This window comes from Silene latifolia, chromosome X (assembly GCF_048544455.1).
Source record: "Silene latifolia isolate original U9 population chromosome X, ASM4854445v1, whole genome shotgun sequence".
Lineage (NCBI taxonomy): Eukaryota > Viridiplantae > Streptophyta > Magnoliopsida > Caryophyllales > Caryophyllaceae > Silene > Silene latifolia.
Window position 1 is genome coordinate 340,027,622 of NC_133537.1, and position 9,582 is coordinate 340,037,203.

At 34.5% G+C, this 9,582-nt stretch overlaps 1 long non-coding RNA gene across 6 annotated transcripts; it reads right to left on the minus strand.

Annotated features, from left to right (window-relative positions):
* Positions 1 to 486: 486 nt before the first annotated feature.
* On the minus strand, positions 487 to 5,657 carry LOC141619381 (uncharacterized). Of its 6 annotated transcripts, none has more exons than XR_012531683.1 (8): positions 5,398 to 5,656; positions 4,773 to 4,917; positions 3,453 to 3,584; positions 2,779 to 3,137; positions 2,088 to 2,520; positions 1,442 to 1,704; positions 871 to 933; positions 487 to 760 (listed from the first exon to the last, which is right to left on the minus strand). It is a non-coding gene; the product is annotated as an uncharacterized LOC141619381 (long non-coding RNA). The 6 variants fall into 6 exon arrangements; XR_012531686.1 differs by having other exon boundaries at positions 2,088 to 2,171; positions 5,398 to 5,654; XR_012531687.1 differs by having other exon boundaries at positions 2,088 to 2,171; positions 2,956 to 3,137; positions 5,398 to 5,653.
* Positions 5,658 to 9,582: the final 3,925 nt, after the last annotated feature.

Genomic DNA, 9,582 nt, shown 5'->3' on the forward strand with positions numbered 1-9,582 from the left:
GAGTCATAGGTCTCTCCTGCAGCGACGACAGGGAGTTTGAAGGGGGTGAATTTGCTTTGCAGCTGGTTTGCTCTATTAGAAATGGGAAAGGGAAAAAAAAATTAAAGAACTGAAATCTTCGATTTTCAGCTTCTCAACATAATAGCTATGAATATATCGCTGGTTGCCCAGTCTCATATGTGCTCTTGTCGGAAAAAAAAAACAAAGTGTTTGATAAATAATGTAGGCTATCAGTTCTCCGGTGGAATATTGCCAGAATAGCATAACCATAGGCCGAGTCCAAAGTACCACATCCCTCTAATTTTAAAACATTTAAGATTTCAGACCAATTTGTGACGGTTATACAAATTAAATACGGTTTGTGACAGAATCCTCAATCTAATCAAGAGATCAGACCAATTTTTCTGTTCACCACCTTTTTACTCGAAAATCGAAATGTTCTAATATCGTTGCTCTGTCTAGGCTCCTCATCCAAGCCCTGATCTGTTCCTTACCAATAACAAATGCTTCTCTCATTGTAAACCTTTCAAGTTTCAACATGTAACTCGTAAGAAACCAGAAGTACAAAGTTGTAAAGGCAACCGTGGAACAAAGTACTCCAGAAATCGTATTCAGAAATTAGAGGGCAATGCCAAGTCGTAAGAAATCAGAAGCACAATTTTTTTTTTTTTTTTTTTTACAGCGAAGCACAAATGTTAATTAGCTGAAAACTTGAGAAGACTCCAACTCCAGCTGATAAAGCTCGGTGAACCTGAAATGCCTGCCGACGACAAAAGCAAAAGCACAGCAATTATTAAGACACTCCAAAAACTCTATATTTATCATTAAATTAACTCTTTTAATGTAAATGGAATTATCTAGGGGGTTTACCTCCGCCATGCTAGAGGTAACTATTCCGGAACGACCACGTGTGTATATTATATTGACGTAGACCTGGTTGCACAATAGGAAAATCATGAATCACGTAGTTGCTATGAAGAACATATACAGACTTCAGAAGCTACACTTTGGGTTGACGACATGAACAAGCAGCCATATTCACGTTTTAGATCATTCCATCAAGGTTCAAATAATTATAATGGAAACTGAAAAAGCCATTAATTTGTGGTTCTTTTCCCTTGTGGGAATGAAAATTGGTGACAAGTGACAAATAAACTACTTCCGAGAAGAACAAACTACAAAGCCATAGGATGTTAGAACATATTAGCTGACATTTAAAACAGCCTACAAAGTTATCTAACCACCCTCTCTAGGTGCGTCTAGCATACTCTCCATACATGCAAAGTTAAGCACTTGGGAAACAGGGAAAACCAGAAAATATTCCGAAGGAAATTTTCATCACCAATAGCGGCGTTAAATAATCCCAAAAACATAGGGGCAAGGGAGATATCCTTATCTACCAACCTGAAATTTGAACAAATATGCTGAAAAGAGATATTACCTCGATATACAGTATGTTTTGAGACACCATAACGATCTCCACTATTATTATTAGAGCTTGCAGTTCATGATTAGTGACCACGCCCACCATGGGCCAGCTAAACCTTTGAAACCGCAAGGACCTTAACACAAATATATAATAGCAAGGCCTCAACTTTACGCAATGCAATATAGATGTAGTCAACAAATCCGAAGACGGTGCCCATCAAAGCCATAGCCATCACGGCCATCTGTATCATCTTGGACATCCTTGGCTTCCTCAAGCTGAAAGAAACATTTGCCAGATAATGAACAATAATTTGATCAATACATATATATTAATCCTTTTCAATTCATGGGTTAAGATCCTTATAGTTTATTTCAATACAAGCCTATTTCAAACTGTAGCTATGTTACCTTCGCTCCACATCCAACTCATTATCCTTGTGACTTTACCCCTCCAACCATACATATAAATATATGATACATATACCTCTTTCGAATTATATGCAATGACGATGTCAGTTGTCTCAAAAAGAAGACTTTTGTTTTAGCATGAATAACCAGAATGCATTACAAACTGTGGCTAAGCTACATTGCCTCAACAGAAAATTCAACACACCAAATCAAATATAATCACAATAAGAACAAGCTAAGCAAGACTTTACCAAGCATAAGCTGGAGGCATATATGCATTATAAATACTGCATCACCAGCGCATCGATACTCATACTTAGCCAGGAGTGAGTTATCTGACACCATAATTGCAAAAGAACATTAATATTCTGAAATAAAGTAATACCCTAACACAAGCAATCATAATCAAATAAAGTAGAACCTTAATACAAGCAATCATAATCAATTAAAAGCAGGGGAAAAACAATCATCAGTCACATCTCAGTATGTAAAACTCAAATTAACACCATCCAAGCGAAACTAACTAAATGCTAATCATCTTGGTCGTCGGTCTCATCATTACAGCCATGAGTGAGTTATCTAACCACCGATTTTAAAACAATTAAGGCCATTCAAGAGAGAGACGTGTGTCTTACTCTCATCAAAAGGGTTGAAAACAATCTAGCACGGGTGTTTTTCAACTTCCTTAAAAATCAATACACTTACTTCAATTGGGAAAGTATTGGACGTCTCATTAATAACCATGTCTTATTTATCAAAGATAATAATCCAACAGATTTGTTCAATAACCCGTTAAGTGAAGTCAATTCCTTATTCGGATTGTCTTCCTATTTGTTTTGGGTTTCAGGCTCTCATCCCCACTAATTTGATAGGTGTAATTTGACAGGACCAGCAATAGAATGATGTATGGCTAAAATGAGAACCACGGAGAAGGTGACTCACAAATCGTCTCTATTTCTCTCTTCCAGGCATGATTTAATCTCTGACTATTACTTCAGTTTCAATATTTGTTGGGTGACTGGGTCCAAGTTAAATGGTGATTTGGTTTGTTTTCAAAAGAAAAGTTGCAAACTAAAAGCCTAACAAACGACGACAACTCATGTTATATGAAGAAAGGACCACAGAAAGGTAGAGTGACTGGAAGCTCGAATAAAACACCACTTAGCCGTTTTGCATCTTCAATGTAACTACTTTTCTCTGTTTTCTTCATAGAGGCTTCTATCCCGCGAGACCATGAACCTATGTTACTCAGACTCGGTGTCAAGTGGCGGATAAGCAAGAACCACAAATGTGAAAGCAACCTGAACAAAAACAAAACATAGAGTTACATTTTGTAAATAAGGGAACAACATCAGAATCCCGACTATGTAAATTAGGGAACATAAGCCCGACTATAAATTAAGAATAGCAAAAGCAAAAGTTACATTTTGTCAATAAGATAACATAAACAATCTCAATTTTGAAACAAACTCACCAAATAGGAAAAAGTGGCAAGCTAAGAGATTCTTGTGTGTTAAACACGCCAATTTAATAGGGCACAACCATTCGACAAAAAACACATCAATGCAGAATATGAAATTACGATTCCCATGGGCGTAAAGAAAGAGTCTATTTACCTAAGAGATGCAGCAACATCTTGAAATAGTCCACATAAACTGTAGATTAGGTCGTTCAGTGGAACAATTTCGACAATCCATCCGGCATTGTCGTGCAGCAACCCTCCAGGCCACCTCGGCAACCAGCACACCCTGCAGACCACATACAAATATCATTTAAGACTCCAATTAGCAAATGTTACCCTAACCACCACACTTATGTTCCCAAATGCTTAAGGAGCCACTCCACTCTTAAAGTCTTGAGTTCTCATCTACATTAAATGATAAACAAGGCTCTTAAATATACAAAGAAGTGAGTAAATCAAATTTGTACAAATGCAAAAATTCATTAAGCTGCATAAATGAAATTTAACAAAGCTAAAATATATACCCCCAGTGTCCGGATCAACTCTATAAACCGAAACGAAAAGAAATGACTGCGACACTCAAATAAGAAAAACGTAACAAACTGACAAGTGATAAAGACAAAAGGAATAAATTAAGGAAGAAAAGAAACCCAAATTAAAGAGATACAACAATATATAAAACCCAACCGGGTTGACCGCTTAAAGAAAAATAAGTTAATCCCACAGCTAATGAAAGATTACCCAACACTCTTGCAGTTGTCCCATAATCTTTTCCTCCACCTCCACCGTTAAATTCAAAATTAAACCCTTGATTAAACTTCACAGTTGAGTGTTACTCTCTCAGAAACTATTGGTTTGTTACTCTCTTCGTCAGAAACTATTTTCTTCGTATCCTCCTTGCTCTTGAGCCAAGGTTGCAATAGTGAATTAATCTAATTTGACCCGACCTAAACCTTCCCTGGACCCCGAAAGTATAGTTTGAAGCGAAATTATCCAAACCTAAACTGACCCAACCTGACAACACATGAAAGAACTTATTTGAACCAAAAACCTTCATAATCACAACCCAAAGTCACTTGGCCAGTTGACCCCTTATAACCCAACTATGAGCTACCCGTACCCAAAATAAGTTAAGCTAATTGCCATGTCTACTCTCAACTCATTGTTTTTTGAAAGTATTTCAAAGTACCGTTTCTTATTCTAACTGAAATGCAAAGGAAGGTTCATTAACTTGAAAGTGATGATGTAGTCTGAGTTTCTATAATATATGGAGCAGCCAATATCTTCAGACATTGATTTACTAAAGCACGGACTCCTTAATAACAGCCGAAAATTGCTTATGGATCATGCTTTAAGAAAGAAAATAAGCATCATGGCCATCCCCAAGGTACGCTCTAATTTGACACTTACCAACATCTACCTAAGAAGACTTCTCAAAGACACGCAATCCAAAGCAAATAAACAAATTACTGACCATCGCCGTGTCTCCTGACATCCTCACCGTCACATCACCACTGGCATCGCAAACGTCAGGTCATGTCGATACTCTGCGTGTTTGGGTAGCTAATTTAATCATCCTTAGCTTGCCATCATGCTCCTGGCAACAAGGTTGGTTGTAACTATTATAACAACAAAACATAAGCAATAATTAGAGAAATATCGTGTTTGCATTTTTAAAGAAGTAATCGTAACTATTTATGAGATAGGAGGCCAATCTTCGTCGCCCTTAGAACCGGCAACAATACCCACAAAAACTCACTCATAAGCAATGTAATCGGACAACTCAATTAAATTTTAACCTAGTTAACAAAATCAATCCAAATCTAAAATGAATAAATGATTCAATCAAAAATGAGTTAAAAAAAAGAATAAAAAAGATGCAGAAATAAATCTAAAATGAATAAATGAATCAATCTAAAATGAATAAATAAATAAATAACAAAAAAAAAATACAATAACAGATATACAACCTCTTTAAAGTTCATACGGAAATTGAATGATTAATTGCAAAAAGGAGTAAAAAATTAGGTTAGGCTATTATGAGGAGCGATTTAGACAATAATATTTCCAGAAGAAGAAGAAGAAGAAAGTGAACCAACCTTCAAATCAATCGATAAGCAATGGTGGAAGTTGAAATTAAGGCGACTACATAGTTGATGATGCAGATTAGAAATGAAGAAATAAGAAATGAAGAGAGGTGGAGATGGAGAATCAGTAGTAGAAGAAGGAGAGGGAGAGAGACGATCAGCATAGAGAAATGAATAGAGAGTGAAACAGTGGAAGAAGTAGAAAAAGAGAAGAACACTGGGCATCACATGGCTCGCACGGTTGTTACTGCTCTACTGTTCATTAGAGAGTGAATTTCCAAAGTTCTCACATTTAGAAGGGTCTAGAAACAAACATCAAGAAAAATATTTGATCTTCCCTCAAAAAAAAAGAAAAATATTTGATCGGAAGTATCTCACGAAATCCTATATTCCCATAACTAAACATTCTCTTATCTTCGCAAAGACGGGAATAATCCTCCTAGAGAGAGCATGTTCATTGCACTAGTGTAGTAATGTTGTTCATTGTACTTAGACGGTTAGACCTGGCAAACAGATAAATTAAGTTGGGTTTAGGTTGATTTAATTTGTTCGATATTGCAAGAATTCGGGTCGAGTTAGGTCATTCCGGATTATGGTCATTTTCGGGGTTGTTTATAAAGTTTATTGGGATGTAATGACCATAATGCGATAATAAACATTCGAGACAAGTTGAATAAGGCTATGTCATATTCGTGTCCTAATTCAGGTACGGGCTGAATTATTTGGATCGGGACAGTTTTGACCGATCTAATTGTACTTGTATTAATGGCGTAGTCTAGAACCTACCAAAGTACGGAGTATATATTACTGTATACAGTACGCAATATAAAGTCTTTATAAGACTATAATAAATGCATAATGTAAGAGTAAAATGAAAGTTTTCCAAATCAAATAAATTATTCTCCTTTTTCTAAGTGTAATGTGATTTCATGGCTACTCCGATCTAATTGTACTTGTATTAATGCCTTTAGTTAGTAAACATGGTAAATCCAAAAACTTTCTACGATCTTTAGCTAACTTTGATCCTATGGGTCACAATTTTAGATTTACATGGATCTCAGGCTCAGAGTCTCAGAAATAGTCCGACTCAACACCATCGTAACACAACTCAACAAAAGGGTATGCTTCTTTGGGCCTATATTATCCCTCTTCAGTCCAAAAGCACGGGGCATTGATATTTAATACTAATGTAGTGGACAATTTTCTCACAATCTCTTGCACAAATTGTTATATAAAACCATTTTATGGGTAAAACATGTTCAATTACAAAAAGCACAATATTTAATAAAGTAGTTGATAACCTACTGTTTTATATTGATAACTTACTTATTTCCGTGCCCCCTTTTGGCCAAGGAAAGCGCGTCTGTACAGTGTTCTCACCTTCCCGCGTGTTTTCGAGGAGCCTTGGCTTGAGTAGCTGCTCTTGTGTTGTTACATTTAACTTTGGTCTTGGGCTTCCAACTCCGTTAGAAACCAATAAAGTAATACTACCTTCCATCCACACTAAGTCACTAACTACTTAGGCCTCGTTTGATTGTCATACCGGAATTAATTTTCCATAATTTTACAAACACACATGAATTGACCAATTCATGTGAATTGCACAAAACTTGTTTGGTTGACATTTGAAGTTGAATTGACACAGGAGTTTCCAATTACTTAATTTGGGGGCCGGGATTATGTAATTAAACTGGAAAAAAAGAAAATCCCATGATCTGGGTAACCAAACATCTCCCATTTTTCTTTCCAGTAGGTCTCATGAGAAACCGTCTCCCACTAATTTAGTGGGAGACATAATAGGGAAAAAAAATATTTCGTGGGTCCCTCACCCTATCATGTGAAAGATCTCTCAATAACGCTATTGAGAGACATCTCTCTGAAGTTGTTTGTATTTTCCAAATCATGGGATTTTTCAAATCACCCATTTTTATAGGGGCAACCAAACGAGCCTTTATTCACTTTTTAAAGTCAAACTTGTGAAATATTGACCTTGATTATATTTAATGAAATTTCAAAAATTGAGATATTTATTTTTGTTATAAAAAGAGGTTTCTAAAAAATATAATTTCGACAAGAAAAAATAATATACTCTGTATAAGTCAAGAAAAACGTGGTCAAAGTGTCGTCTTGTAAAGTGTGAAAAGTCAAATGGGTAGTTTGGTGTGAATTGAAGGGAGTATATGAGTGAATAAATATAAAGGGGAGTGCTTTTTGTCTCTCGTGTTAACATGCATGTACTCCCTCTGTATCACTAAATAATTTACATTTGCTTTATTTTTTAAGGGAGAAATAAAGCTTTATTTTTTAAGGGATAAATAAAGCAAATGTAAACTATTGACTGAAATAAAGGGAGTAATATTTTAGAGTATACCTTAATAAGTTTGGGAGTAAATTGAAAAAAATGATAGAGAAATTTCAAAATTTATTCATTGATTCAAGTCCTATAAATACATACACAAAAACACAAGTATAGTAATCTCACTTATGATAAATATATCCATTATATAGTTAAAATGGTTTTAGATTAAGGCCATGTTTGGTAAACAGCGGATTAATTTCAGCATAAGCAGATTGCAAAAGCAGATTATAAATGGCAGATTTTATCAGAAGGTTTGACTAGCATATTATAATTAGCAGAATTGATTTGAGTGTTTGGTAATTGGCAGATTACGATTAGTAGATTGTTAGTTTTCTTTGTAAAATGGAGAAAAATTTCCTATTTTACAATATGCTAACCAATATCTTTGGGGTAAGCAAAGATATTGTAAAAAACAAAGATATTGACCCCAAATATGCTGTTTCAATATGCTGTTTACCAAACACTAAAATTAGCATATTGATTGGTCAAACATGCTAAAAGTCTTGAATATGCTAAAATTTGGCTAATATGCTGTTTACCAAACAGCGCCTAAAATTAGAATATTGATTGGTCAAACATGTTAAAACCCTTGAATATGCTAAAAATTGGTCAATATGCCGTTTACCAAACAGCGCCTAACCCTTTAAATAAATAGAACAAACCTGTATTATCCTCCAATTATTTGTTTTTAGATATTATTAATTTGAATGAATTATACTCCGTATTTTATCCGTTTAACTATAAAACGGATACCTTAATCGTAAACCGGAATTTGTGATACAAGCCTTTTAACTTCCACAAATTCTCATTTAAGACGGAATTAGCCGTCTAAAGCTTAATACGGGTCAAGTAATGACTCATTTGCATAGATAAGACAAAGAGATTGTTATTTCCAAGATATTTCCTTTTTGTCTTATCCTTACAAATGAACTAGTTTTAATCCCGTGCAAAAATTGCACGGGGTTACTTATTAAACAATTGTTATTATTAAATTATGAATGAAGAAAATGTAGAAATATTGAAATTCAAATATACAAAATTATAAGTAAGAATATCAATCGACAATATTGAATATAGTAAAGATAATAACATTAATACAGTCGTTATTACATGAGACGGTTTTACACGGTGAGACGATTTCGTTGTATATAAAAACAACTTACTTATTAGTATTAGATAAAAAGTTTATTTGTAGAAATAAACCGTCTCACACGGTGATACGTCTTACTCTATAATTCGTGTCAATCTAAATAGGTTAAATAACAAACTGTTGGCTCAAAATCTAAATATGATTAAAATAAGCTTAAACAACCTCAAACTAACCCATTAAAATCCCAGTACATATCGCCAAAGCCCCCACCTTCACCTAATATAGTAAATCAGTAATGCTAACCTAACATACTTCACCAGCCTCTTTCTCCCTCGCTTTCTCAAACACACCGTCACCAGTCACCGTCATTATATCAATCACTCCCTCAAACTCATTCTCTCACTTCTGTCTCAACTTTATCTCTCGTAAATCTCATGGATTCATAGTCCCTATAATTTCTCTCTATAATCCTCATTCTTTAAACAATATATTATCTCCTTACTCGATAATGTTTACCTAATTGTCAATCTCTCTCACTATCGCCTATGTTGGTTTCATTTTTTGTTCATGTTTCGTGATTTTTTTCTATTCAATTTCTCATAGATCCGATGGTTATTTTTATAAAAGTTGATTTTTTATTTTTTTATAAATTATAAAATTATTAGTGAATATCATAGATCTAATGAGTATTATTTTTTTAAATAAAATTAGTAAATATAAGTAAGTATGTGTTTTTAAATAATATTCT